Here is a 14423-nt window from a genome sequence, read left to right as displayed (position 1 = left end):
TTTTATAAGGCTCTGGTCAGACCACATCTAGAATATTATGAGCAATTTTGAGCTCCACATCTCCGGAAGGACGTAATGTCCCTGGAGCGGATCCGGAGAAGGTTCACAAGAATGATCCCAGGAACGAAAGGCTTAACATATGAAGAGGTCGTAAGAACTTGTCGATGCTGGAGTCAGAGATAACACAATGTGGAGCTGAAGGAACACAGCATGCCAGACAGCATCAGAGGAGCAGAAAAGCTGACATTTTGGGATGGGACCCTTCTTCAGAAATGGGGGAGGGGGAAGGATGCTCTGAAACCAATAGAGAGGAGGGTTGGGGAAGGTAGGTGGGATGGCGATAGGTGAGTGCAGGTAGGCAGCAGTGGGGATTGGTCAGTGAGGTAGGAGGAGCGGATAGGTGGAAGAGAAAACAAACGGGGATGAGAGGGAGTGTCAGTCATAGGATGAGGCTGGGGTGGGGAGATTTTGAAACTAGTAAAGTCCACATTGAGACCACAGGGTTGAGGCTCCCAAGGCAGGACAGGAGATGCTGCTCTTCCAGTTTCTGGGTGGCGTCATTGTGATGCAACGTTTGAGGTCTCTGGGTCTACAGTCAAAGAACAAAGAAAATTACAGCTCACGAACAGGCTCTTCAGCGCTCCAAGCCTTCGCCAATCCAGATCCTCTATCTAAACCTGTCACCTATTTTCCAAGGATCTGTATCCCTCTGTTCTTGCCTATTCATGTATCTGTCCAGATACATCTTAAATGACGCTATCGTGCCTGCCTCTACCACCTCCACTGGCAATGCATTTTGGGCACCCACCACACTCTGCGTAAAGAATTTTCCACACTCATCTCCCTTAAACTTTCCCCGTCTCACCTTGACATTGTGACCCCCTAGCAATTGAGTCCCCACTCTGGGGAAAAAGCTTCTTGCTATCCACCCTGTCTATATCTCTCATGATTTTGTAGACCTCACATCAGGTTCCCCCTCAACCTCCGTCTTTCTAATGTAAATAATCCTAATCTACTCAATGTCTCTTTATAGCTAGCACCCTCCATACCAGGCATCATCCTGGTGAACCTCCTCTGCACCCTCTCCAAAGCATCCACATTCTTTTGATAATGAAGCAACCAAAACTGTACACAGTATTCCAAATGTGGTCAAACCAAAGTCCTATACAACTGTAACATGACCTGCCAACTCTTGTACTCAATACCCTGTCCGATGAACAAAAGCATGCCATATGCCTTCTTGACCACTCCATCAACCTGCATTGCCACCTTCAGGGTACAATGGACCTGAACACCCAGATCTCTGTGCAATTTTCCCCAGGGCTTTTCCAATTACCGTTTATCATATTTTGATGGAGTTTAGAAGGATAAGCGGGGATCTAATTGAAACTTACAGAAAATTGAAAGGCCTGTTTAGAGTTGGGAAGATAGTTCTATCAGCAGGACCGAGTATGACCCCAGGGCACAGCCTTAGAGCAAGGGGAAAACCTTTTAGAACAGAGCTTCTGCCAGAGAGTGGTGAATCTATGGAATTCATTGCTACAGAAGGCTGTGGAGGCCAGGTCATTAAGTATACTTAAGACGGAGGTAGATAGGTTCTTAATTGTTCAGGGGATCAAAGGTTACAGGGAGAATGGGGTTAAGAAACTTTATCAGCCAGGATTAAATGGTGGAGCAGACTTGATGGATCGAATGGCCTAATTTCTGCTTCTACATCTTATGGTCTCATAACCACAAACAAACATCTTTTGCATGCTATGAATAAACACATTGAACATGACCCTATTTACATTCCACTACAGAGTAAACCCAGAAGTGGGGCAATGCATCACAATGGACCCCAAAGTTTAAAAACCAGGCGGGAAAACACACCAACGTTTCATTAGATGACAAAGTGTGGAGCTGGATGAACACAGCAGGACAAGCAGCATCTCAGGAGCACAAAAGCTGACGTTTCGGGCCTAGACCCTTCATCTATCTCTGGTACAACGTTTCATTAGAGGTTGTCACCAAGCACGGTAATGAAACGTCTGCGGAACAAACCAGCTGGACAAGCCAACCAACCTCAGCACGCACAACCCCAGCTACAGATCTATTCCAAAACCTTAGAAACGAACATCTATAATCAGCTACGTTCATAAATGTTGCCTGATTACAGATATTCGTTTGCAATGCTGAAAATGAAATCAGAAGAATTAATCATGGCATACGATTCTTGAAACATTACCTTCTTCTGAATGTTGCCAAGATTATTTACTTCCATTTCCGATTTTGAGCAAGCGCTGTATTTTTGCGCTTGCGCACTAAGCACTGTACAAAAGTACAATAAAACTGCTATGGGATTTCTAGCTCCACTCCGGCTACAATAGAAACTGAGCCAAGTGGGGCGTCAGACGCAAGCCTTACTCCTCACGTGCCACCTCCTTCACCTTGCCCCCAAACACAAACTCAGCCCTACACTCCTCCGCGCAAACTCACTCCATCCCTCCCAGGACCGTCCTAACCCGGATGTTTCCCCCCCACCCACGCACCGCTCTTCCCTTGACACCGTCTTCGTCTTATTCTCGTCCCCGTCGGAAGGGCCTTTCTGAGTGATGTCAGTTCCGTGTCACACTCACAGTGTGGTGTTTTCGTCAGTTGTGTGATCCAGCACTCCCTGAGACAGCAAAGGTATCTGCAGTGTTAAAAGCGGTTTATGTAGGCCGCATCATTTAGTTCAGTGTTGAGTCGGGAAAGTGGCAGGTAAAGATCGCCTTTGAACCTAGCAGATTGGCTTGACCCCGTGCACTGACAGAATTTGTAGCCTTAAATTAATTTGAGTTAGAGGAGTCTAAGATTGAAGGAGAGTGAGACTACGACTACGTCACTTTATTCATAACTCTGGAATTTATTGCACCTTACAGCGAAACTCGTGTATACCCTTGAGCTAGTTTACACGTGGAGTCGCCCTTTGAGCAACTTCCACTTTGCCGGTAAACTTCCGATCTGAGCTTAGCCACGGTTTTAAACGGTAATTTGTGTTCGGGCCACAATCAGTCTTGAACTTTTTGAATGGCGGAACAGGCTTAAGGAACATACTCCTGAACATAATTTATACGTTCGTTTCAAAAAAAAAGTGGGAAGAATTAAACCAGTGATTACAGCGCTCGGGATAGCTATCCATTTTTGTTTCCTTGTTGGTTAGTGTATTCTTGTATAAACATTTAAGATAAATAACCAAGATGAGGGTAACATTGAAAATGTAGGGAAAAACATGCACATTCAATCTGTAAAGAGTGAAGCAGAGGAAGACAAATGAAAATCAAAAGAAAAATGGCCTGGTTGTAAGATGTCATAAAAAGTAAAGTGCTTAAAAGATGGAGGCCCTACATAATTATCCTATCAAGAAATATAAAAAGAGACCGTAAAGAACTCAACTGAAACATTAAGTATCATAAGTCAACATAGGTGATAGGACCACCAAAGGGACAAACTGCACGTACTGATAGTGAATGCCTTAATTAGTTTCAATGTTTATCACAATATGAGCCTAATATCAGAGGACAGTATAAAAACATTCCACTGTAGAAAGTGGAAGGAAAAAAATTGATAAACAAAATAAACTTTGAGTATGAGATCCCTGGCCCAGCTGTCTAGCATCCACTCGTATTAAAAGAAGTTACAGAAGAGAAAACCGAGTCATCAATAGCAATGTGAATAGTGATATGGGATTGGAGGGCTGTTAAAGTTCATTTAAAAAGGGAGATTGAACAACTCTGGGGATCATTATTACCAGTTGACACTTGGAAAGATCGTGTGATCCTTGCTCCAAGATAAATTATAAAAGCACCCAGAAAGTGAAGGTTAGGAATTAAAGATGGTGAAGAAAAGCTACAAAGCTCTCAAGCAGAGACTAGAAGGAGAAAAATATATGCAAGGTAGCCTTGGTGAAGAAAACCAGGCCACAGGAAAATGGGAGTGAGAGAACCAAGCAATAACTTGTGAACTGTTGAAGGTTAAAGATGGACTTATTGAGGTTGAAAGGAATGAGAGTTTTGTTTGATTTCTTCTATCTAAAACCATTTCACCAAGTAACTGAAATCTGTGGTGCTTTAAAATTTGCATTAAAATATTTGAGTTGCGTATTGTACTGTGATTAAATTGTTGCAATGTAAATGTTTTCCTCGAACTGAAGTAGCACGTTCTCGATATTTCCTCTGTGGAAAGCTGTCATCCAATCTGTTGCCCCATCTCCAAGATATTCAATGGTTTATTTACAGTAGATTTCTTTAGTACAAAGATAATGTTGACGTTAAGCATATTTTGTATTTATATAGCACCTTGTTGGGACATGTCCAAGTAAATTGATTAAAACTATTAGATAAGGAAAGTGAGAACTATTGTGGTGCAGTGGTAGTGTATCAACAGATTCAAGTCCCACTTACTCCAGAGGTGTATAGTTAGAACTCTAAATAGGCTGGTTAGAAAATATCCAGAAGATCAAAACAAGTACCAATACACTCAACTTAGCAGTGACAAACTTAAGTGTTAAAATAAGAATTAAAAAAGACAGTGTACAGATTTGGTAAGTGGGCAAGGTTGTGGCCAGTGAAATGCAAAATGAGCTTTGTGGGAAGCTATGGAAGTGATTGCTGGGACCCTTGCCAAGATATTTGTATCATTGATAGCTACAGGTAAGGTGTTGGAAGACTGGAGGTTGGCAAATGTGGCACCATTATTTAAGAAATGTGGTAAGGAAAGTCAGGGAACTGTAAACAGGTGCTATTGATATCAGTGGCAGGGAAGTTGTTGGATGGGATTCTGAGACATAGGATTTATATGTATTTTGAAAGGCAACGATTGTTTAGGGATAGTCAAAAGTGGCTTTTTGCATGAAATCCTGTCTGTCAAACTTGATTGAATTTTTTTGTCACTACTTCAAAGATGATTGAAGGCAGAGTGGGTGCTTTCTGTACGGCGTTCGACAAGGTTCTGTATGATAGACTGGTTAACAAGGTTAAATCATATGGAATATGGGGAGAACTAGCTATTTGCATACAAAATTGACTAGAAGGTAGGAGACAGGATGGTGGAGGAAAGTTACTTTCCAGAATGGAGGCCTGTGACCAGTTGTGTACCATAGGTATTGGTGCTGGGTCCGTTGCTTTTCGTTGTTTATAAAATGATTTGGTTGGGAATACAGGAGGTATGGTTAGTAAATTTGCAGATGACACCAAAATTGATGGTGTAGCAGATTTCAAAGAAGGTTACCTTGCAGTCCAATGGGACCTTGATCAGATGGCCAAAGAATGGCAGATGGAGTTTAATCTAGATAAGTGTGAGATGCTACATTTTGGTAGGGCAAATCAGGGCAGGGCTTCGATTCCCCAGGACCTGGGGAGACTTGCCAAACAGAGACCTTGGACTGCAGGTTCATAGTTCCTTGAAAGTTGAGTTGCAGGTAGATAGGATAGTGAAGGTGTTTGGTATGCTTGCCTTTATTGGTGTAGGAGTTGGGAAGATAATGTTGCAGCTGTACAGGGCATTGGTTAGGCCGTTTGGAATACTATTCAATTCTGGTCTCCTTGATATGGGAAAGATATTGTGAAACTTGCAAGGGTTCAGAAAAGACTTAGAATGTTGCCAGGGTTAGAACTGTAGGAAGAGGCTGAATAACCTGTGGATATTTTCGCTGGCATGTTGGAAGCTGATAGATGACCTTTATAGAGGTTTATAACATTGTGAGGGGCATGGATAGGGTGAATAATCAAGGCCATTTCCTCAGGGTAGCTGAGTCTAAAACTAGCGGGCGTAGTTCTAAGGTGAGAGGGGAAAGATAAAAAAGGGACCTAAGGGGCAACTTTTTCATGCAGAGGGTGGTGTGCGTATGGAATAAGCTGCCAAAGGAAGCGGTGGAGGCAGATGCAGTTGGAGCATTTAAAAATGTATCTGGATGGGATATGAATAGGAAGGGTTTAAAGGGATATGGGCCAAATGCTGGCAAATGGGACTGTACTTATTAAGGATATCTGGTCAACATGGATGAGTTGGTCTAAAGGTCTGTTTTGAAGCTGCATATCTCTGACTCTGATGCTGTCTGAAGTTATTGACATTTTAGGAAGAGCATTCTTTAAAATAAAATTTTATTTTGAATGGTGAGAGACTGGGAACTACTTACATTCAAAAGGATTGACATGGCAAAGATTGCAACTTTTTATTTTTCTGTATTTCCATTGGTGGAATGAAATGGTAAAAGAATAGTTTTAAAAATGAGGATTGTGGCAGGCATTGCAATTTTTAGAACTAGTAACTTGATGCTCATTATAACTGCTGTTTACTCAGCTACCTGATCAAGTAGAAACGGAAGTCTGATTACAGATGAGTTGTAGTAAGCATGCTGTGTACTAATGGAGATTGGTCCAACAACAAGAAGCTGATAGGTTTGTGGATAAGTGACCATTTATTGATTAAAGAACTTCTACCAGCAAGTATGTTGGCTCCCAAATGGCACAATGGGGTGTGAATATTCTGGTCAGAAGCAATTGGACTTCTGTAAGGGGAAGAGATGTGTTTCTGCTAGGCAACAAAACGTATTCTAGCTGGAATGCTATCAGTTTATTTTGCCTCATCAGTTGCTATAAGCTATGACTTCATTAATTAGCTAAAGACTTTTGAGTGCCCCTGCAAAAAAGTGGAAGTGCCTGGAAAAGGAATATCGAGAAACATTCTGATCAGCGAAAGGATCATCTCAGCAAACCCTGTGGTAGGAACCACTGAACTGCCTCCCTATCCCTCTGCCCATAATACCCATTTATTTTTGAGGGCAAGTTTTTTAGAAATGGTTTAGAGTTTTAACTCATGGAGTTGTATATCCATGGTTCATAACTTTTTTATTCTGTTGTTCAAATATATTTATTTGTAATAAACAGCATTTTTAAGCACTCAAATTTGTCCTGCACTTTGTCAACTTTGGTGTAAAAGATAGTCAGTTTGGAAAGTGTTACAATCATACAAAAATCATTTAACTTTTGTGATGACTTGGGAATAGCAGGACATGATTTTCAGTGCACAATCCCAGTGAGACATAACATCATTAATCCTGAATGCTAACATGCAAGTGTAAACAATTTGGACTGCAAATTGTACTTTTTTTATTGCAAAGAGATTGGAATATGAGAACATAAGTCTTTCTACAATTTTATTCCAGGACATTGAGGCCAAACTAAGCGTACTGTAAGAAAAGTTTGGTCGTCTCAAATACTTGGTCACACTGAGGATTTGCAAGAAAGGTTCACAGGGAAGGGTTCCTAAGATGAGGGGCTTATCCTGCTAGAAATATTTGTGTGGACTAGGCCTCTATTTCCATCCATTTTGTAAAAAGATGATCTGATTCAAACATGCAAAATTCTTGAGTGGTTTCTCATGATTTGAAATATTTTGTGTTGGGGAATCTAACCAGAGTCTCAGCTTGACAAGAGTTGGCCATTTACAATTAAGATGAGCAGATTTATTATTCAAAAGGTTGTGAATCTTCAAATAATGATCCAAAAGTGCTGTGAATGCTCAGTCATTTAGCATACAGGTTGTCCCTGATTTATGAATGTCCTGCTTAGAAGTGCTTATTCTCATGGATCCCCCTACACAGTTATCGTTTTAAAGACTCAACATTCAAACGTTTCCTGTACTTACGAGCAGCTGCTTTTCATTGTCCTGCATTGTGTGCCGGCTTGTGTGCAAATTGACTTATGAACAGAATGAAACTGGTTTGTAACTTGGGGACTGCCTATATTCAAACAAAGTATTGTTTAGGAGTCAATTAACTCAGTTTGCAGAGCAAATGGTTTGCTGTGCAGTGTGGTGCCACAACGTGGGTTTAATTTCTGTACTGGCTGAGGTAACCATGAAGGACTTTCCTTCTCAGCCTTTCTCCTGGTGTGATTAAAGTTCTTATGAAGGGTTTTGATTTAGCAGAATTTGTTAATCTCGGTAGGTCGTCATGTCTGTAGTCGAGACATTTAATTTGTTTAAGTGAATCAGTCGTGAGGATTGGGTATGTAGAAGAATAGGGGAAGGCCTACGTCAACAGGAAAGGAGAGGGAGGTGAAGTTGAACTGTCATTTTGAGATTGTTTTGAAGAAATTGTGTGATATTCAACGCAGGATTGTGTTAAGACCTGTAATCTCAGCTAATGTTGCTTGCTTGGGCTCCATTTCCTTCTGAAGGAGAAATGTGTTTATTTATTATGTCTCTTTACAAAGATGTCAATTCTGCTGTAATAAATAAGTTGGTGCACTGTTACTTAGTGGCAAATCTGAAGTAGTGTAGCGTTCAGAAACAACACAAGCGCAGTCAGTTTACGGTAGCTGTTCTCCAACTACAATCAAGTTATATGAATCTTACAGCAACATTGAACAAGCAATGACAAAAATAAATCATGCCTGTTTTAGTAATGATGGAGCAGCTTGAAAGTATTTTTAAACAGCTTGTTCTGACATGATTATAGCAGACAGGACTCAAACCTGGACCTTGTGGCCCAGAAGTAGGGCATCATGGGCCCTTTTAAAGCAGTTTAATGTGATTAAAATTAAGAATCTATAGTTTGACCACAGCCATTAGTTCTACACTTTATTAGTCTTTTTTTATATAGAATACTACTGAGCATGTAAGTGACAAATGTCAGGTCGGCCCTTTGAAATTAGGCTCACCTTGTATGTGTACTTCATATCACAGAATAGAATGTAATGGAGAATGTTTAGTAAAGTGGGATTGGGCAGCTCTGAACAGATGAAAATAAGGATAAAGTGATTAAATCTTCAATGATTATAAAACAAAAGTAAGGAAATTATGACAGTTACAAAAAACACAGGTTCAGCCTCACCTTACTTATTAGGGCTTATAATGTTCAATTCTGGGCATTTTGCTTAAGGAAAGATGTGATTGTTTTTGTATCTTCACTAAAGCCTTCAAAATTCAATATTCAAACAAGTAATATTCAAAGTATAGTAAAAAAAAATCAAGCAATGAAAGATTTCAGTCATGAGGTTGATCAGAGAAGCTTTTCCTTGGAGAAGAAGTAGTTGAGTTTGGGTACAGCTGTTCAAAATCTTGAGGGCGCTCTAGCAGGTAGAGAAAGAAGTCAAGAACAAAGAATATTATCGGGTTACTGGTAAAAGAAGCAAGGCTACGTGACACAAGATGTATAAACGAAGTGAGTGATGCAGATTCGGCATTAATTGCTGATGGTGATGGTACATCTGTTTTGTGGCTTTCAAAAGGGATTTAGATAGTTCCCTGAAGATATATTTGGCAAGGTTATGGGGAAATGTTGGACTAGCTGAATGCTTATACAGGGAGCAAGCACAGATGAGCTGAATGGCCTCCTCCTGTGCTGTAACCTTTCTGTTGTTCAAAGGGAATATGGAATTGAGATATTCCAGGAGGACTAGCACAAATTCTTTAACTGTGTGCTGTTTTCAGCAGTTACTGCTGGCAGTGAAGGTTCAGTGAATTTATTCAATTATTCAATGTCTTTATTAGAATATATAGAAGCATTCATTAGAAAGAAAAACACATTTCTGAAATTTAGTTATTCCAGAAGATGGGGATGAATTACATGTGACCAGAAAGATTTGTATTCCAAAAATTACATAAGATTGAATTCCTCTGGCTGCTCATTCCATACATGCACTACCCTCTGCATGAAACAGTTGCCTCTTGGGACCCTTTTAAATCTTGCTGCTTTAGGTTAACAAGCACATGTAAGGCTAAATTAAAATTAGGCATCTGTTATAGACTTTGTGCAGATGGGGATGGTGCCAACAAATAGTCAGAGCTGTACAATATGGAACATAGCCTTCAGTCCAACTCATCCATGCCGAGCAGATATCCTAAATGAATCTAGTCCCATTTGCCAGCATTTGGCACATATCCCTCTCAACGCTTCCTCTTCATATACCATCCAGATACCTTTTTAAATGCTGCAATTGCATCTGCCTCCAACGCTTCCTCTGGCAACTCATTCCATACATGCACCACCCTCTGCATGAAACAGTTGCCCCTTAGGCCCTTTTAAATCTTGCTCTTCTCAGCATAAACTTATGCCCCCTAGTTTTGCACCCCGCAACCTTGGGGAAAAGACCTTGGCTATTCACCCTATCCATGTCTTTCACAATCTTATAATCTTCAATATGGTGACCGTCAGCTTCTGACGCTCCATCACCCTGTCCCTTGAGCTCAAACCCTCCAACCTCCTTGTAAATGTTTTCTGAACCCTTTTGAGTTTCACAACATCCTATAGCAGGGAGACCAGAATTGAACACAGTATTCTAAAAGTGGCCTAACCAGTGTCCTGTACAGCCAATTCAAGGAAATCAGGGGAGACCAAAACTATGCTATTGTATTGATGAGTGGCTGTGATCTCAAGTTTGTGCTTGTTTTTGTTGTTATTAACCATAAGCTGTAAGGAGTTGACCATGATTCAACAATGTTTCAGCAATCAGGAATAATAATGACTTGTATGCCTATATGTAGGAAAATGACCAGAGATGCTATAACTGGCATCTAATTGAACAAAAATTTGACAACTTGTCGTAGAGTGAGGAGTGACTTAAAATCTTGGACAAATCATTGTAAGAAATAAAGGTTTTAAAATCAGTATTTTTGAACAGCAGCTTCAGAAGTGCTAACTAGGAGTTTAAGATCACAGTTCATGTGCAAGGAAAACCAAAAAGTTTACACACAGAACACTGCAGCGCAGTAGAGGCCCTTCGGCCCTCGATGTTGCGCCGACCTGTCATACCAATCTGAAGCCCATCTAACCTACACGATTCCATTATTGTTCATATGTTTAACCAAGGACCATTTAAATGCCCTTAAACCTGGTGAGTCTACTACTGTTGCAGGCAGGGCATTCACTCTGAGTAAAGAACCTACCTCTGACAGCTTTTCTATATCTATCACCCCTCAATTTAAAGCTATGTCCCCTTGTGCTAGCCATCTCCATCCGAGGAAAAAGGCTCTCACTGTCCACCCTATCTAATCCTCTGATCATCTTCTATGTCTCTATTAGGTCACCTCTTGACCTCCTTCTCTCTAACGAAAACAGCCTCAAGTCTTTCAGCCTTTCCTCATAAGACATTCCCTCCATACCAGGCAACATTCTGGTAAATCTCCTCTGCACCCTTTTCACTGCTTCCACATCCTTCCTATAATGCGGCGATCAGAACTGTACGCAATATTCCAAGTGTGGCGCACCAGAGTTTTGTACAGCTGTAACATGACCTCTTGGCTCCAAAACTCAATCCCTCTACCAATAAAACCTAACACACCATACGCCGCCTTAACAACCCTATCAACCTGGGTGGCAACTTTCGGGGATGTATGTACGTGGACGCTGAGATCTCTCTGCTTGTCCACGCTACCAAGAATCTTACCATTAGCCTAGTACTCTGTATTCCTGTTACTCCACATATCCATAGAGCACGGATGTGGATCCTTTGGTCCAACTTGTCTATGTCAACCAGATATCCCAAAGTGACCTAATCCCACTTGCCAGCATTACATTGAATCCCTACAGTGAGGAAACAGGCCCCTCGGCCCAACAAGTCCACACCAACCCTCAGAACATCCCATCAGACCCATCCCCCTATAACCCACTTAATCTACACACCCTTGAATAATACAGGCAATTTAGCATGGCCAATCCACTTACCCTGCACATCTTTGGACTGCTGCAGGAAATTGGAGCATCTGGAGGAAACCCACACAGACATGGGGAGAATGTGCAAACTCCACACAGATAGTCGCCTGAGGGTGGAATCGAACCTGGGTCCCTGGCACTGTGAGGCATCAGCACTAACCACTCTGCCACCGTGCTACCATGTAGGATCATGGCTAATCATACCCACTTTTCTGCCTTTTCTACATACCCCTGGATTCTCCTACTGATCAAGAATCTCTCTAGCTTTAAACATACACAAGGACACTGCCCAGTAGCTCTGTGGCAGGGAGTTCCAGCTGCATGCATCCTTCAAAAGGTCCTCCTCATCTCAGTCTTAAATGGCACCCTTTTATTCTGAGACCATGTTCCCTAGTCCCAGACTGCCATGAAGGAAACATCCTCTCAGCATTTACCATGTTAAGCACCTTAAGGATCATGTGTGCCTCTAAACTCCAATGAGTAAAGTCCCAAGCTGTTTAGCTTTTGCTTGTAAGACAATCCCTCCATACCAGATGATATCCTAGTGAACCTTCACTGAACTGCCTCCAATGAGATATCAACTTTCTTTAAATGAGAGAACCAAAACTGCTCATTTTGCTCCAGATGTGGTCACACCAGCACTTTGTATAGTTACAGTAAGACTTCCCTACACTTGTACTCCAACTCCCTTGAAATAAGAGCCAACATTCTATTAGACCTCCTGACTACCTGCTGTACCTACATGCACAAATACCTATAAATCCTTTGCTGCCATTTTTCTCCATTTGAACGACTATTCTTTTGTTCTCCGATTGCAAAACAAACTATTCATTTTTCCCATAGTAGTCTCCCATTTGCCAATTTTTTTCTCTATTCCTTAACCTATCAATATCTCACTGTAAGATAACAAAGTATGGAGCTGGATGAACGCAGCAGGCCAAGCAGCATCGCAGGAGCACAAAAGCTGACGTTTCGGGCCTAGACCCTCCTTCAGAGAGGGGGATGGGGAGAGAGTTCTGGAATAAATAGGGAGAGAGGGGGAGGCGGACTGAAGACGTCAGAAAATATGTTCTATTTCCTCTCACCCACGAGTGAAAGTGTAGCCAAATAGTCTCAACTTGATCAAATATTCATTGTTGATTGTCAACTTAAAATAATTTGAGTTGGAGGACTGGCTAGAAATTGGATGAAAGGTTAGAAGGAAAAATATGAATCAAATATTTGAGGCAGGCTGATTCATGTTGGGTAATTTAGATCAAGTAAGTTTGTTTGGAGAACGCATCCTCCTAAGGGCTGGTGGGAGGAATGACTAAATACTTCAGATTTTCAGGATTACTTTTGTGGCCAAGGAATTGCGTTCTGAATTTTCAGAAATTAGGAATATAGTTCAAAGTACAATTAAATGTATGTTGGTGAAAAGAATAGTGATGACAAGAATTGATGGAAATAAATGGACACAAGTATATAACTTTGTAAATACAATGCTTCCCATGTAGATTGACATAATTTCAAAGGTTGGCAGGTTCTCTGTTTCAGACAGTTGTGAAAGTTTGCGAGCAAATAAGGGAATGGAGTATAAATTGCCATCTTTGTTATGAGATTGCTCTATTAGAGATTCAGAGAATCATCTCTGGTGCTGCAGTGCATTATTGTAGCATGTCCTTATGTATGACTTCAAGGGTTCCTCTAACCCCTCTTTGCTACCTGCTCAAGTGCATATTCTTTGGCTGCAGACCTAATTGTTTTGTGGCACACCCCACATGCCTTAGGATGTTTTATTACATTAAAGCTCAATATTAATAAAAGTTATTTTTGTTATTCCTTAATTCCACAGCTGACAAGTCATTCTGGCAGTTTTGAGATATACATTGAGAGTAGCATTGCTGTTTTCAGGAGAAACAGGTTTGTGTTGCTGCCAGCTCCTTAGGCAGTGGCTTGCTCCAATGCTATTTCTTGCTACTGAGCGGGGATTGTCTTAAGAGTGTAGAGATGATCTCTGTGAGACTTCAGTTTTTGCATTGTGTTTAACTTATAATCTAGGGAAATATTTGTACCTGGCTTCACTACTTTTAGGTGGGTACAGAAACCAAGGATAAAACTAAGGGTTGAATACTACTATTTTATTTGGTCCCTAAAACAAGAAGTACGGTAGTACAATGGTAATGTTGCTGGACTGCTAATGAACAAGTCCCATTGTGGCACCTAGAGAATTGAAAATTTGTTTGTCGAATTCAGGAATACAAAGGAACTACCAGTGGTGACTGTAAACTACCAGATTATTATCAACACATTTGGATCTTTCAACATAATGTTGGAGAGGGAAATCTGCTATCCTTAACTAGCCTGGCGAGTATATACACAGACTGTCAGCGATATGCTTAACTCTTCACTGTCCTCTGAAGTAGTCTAACAGCCTGGTAGTTGTATCAAATTACTACAAAATTTCAGATGAGAATGAAATGGGGCGGCACAGTGGCTCAGTGGTTAGCACTGCGACCTCACAGCACCAGGGACCCGGGTTCGATTCTGGCCTCGGACGACTGTCTGTGTGGAGTTAGCACGTTGCCCCCGTGTCTGTGTGGGTTTCCTCCGGGTGCTCCGGTTTCCTCCCACAGTCCAAAGGTGTGCAGGTTAGGTGGATTGGCCATGCTAAATTGCCCGTAGTGTTCAGGGATGTGTGGGTTATAGGGGGATGGGTCTGGGTGGGGTGCTCTGAGGGTCAGTGCGGACTTGTTGGGCCGAAGGG

General features: G+C 41.4%; 2 protein-coding genes across 3 annotated transcripts in view; one reads left to right on the top strand and one right to left on the bottom strand.

Moving 5' to 3' along the window:
* Positions 1–2276, bottom strand: part of rnf182 (ring finger protein 182) — a 113611-nt gene extending 111335 nt beyond the window's left edge. Inside the window, exon 1 of the transcript XR_009447054.1 lies at positions 2228–2276. The gene's annotated coding sequence lies outside the window, so the exon portion shown is untranslated. The remainder of the gene's footprint in view (positions 1–2227) is intronic.
* Positions 2277–2459: 183 nt separating this feature from the next.
* c2h18orf21 (chromosome 2 C18orf21 homolog) overlaps positions 2460–14423 on the top strand; it is a 47891-nt gene continuing 35927 nt past the window's right edge. Inside the window, exon 1 of one of the 2 annotated variants that reach the window (XM_048550773.2) lies at positions 2460–2742. The gene's annotated coding sequence lies outside the window, so the exon portion shown is untranslated. The remainder of the gene's footprint in view (positions 2743–14423) is intronic. The other variant, XM_048550763.2, reaches the window with a different exon arrangement.

The sequence above is a fragment of the Stegostoma tigrinum genome, chromosome 2 (genome assembly GCF_030684315.1).
Source record: "Stegostoma tigrinum isolate sSteTig4 chromosome 2, sSteTig4.hap1, whole genome shotgun sequence".
Taxonomy (NCBI): domain Eukaryota; kingdom Metazoa; phylum Chordata; class Chondrichthyes; order Orectolobiformes; family Stegostomatidae; genus Stegostoma; species Stegostoma tigrinum.
This window is presented reverse-complemented; position numbering and strand designations above follow the sequence as displayed.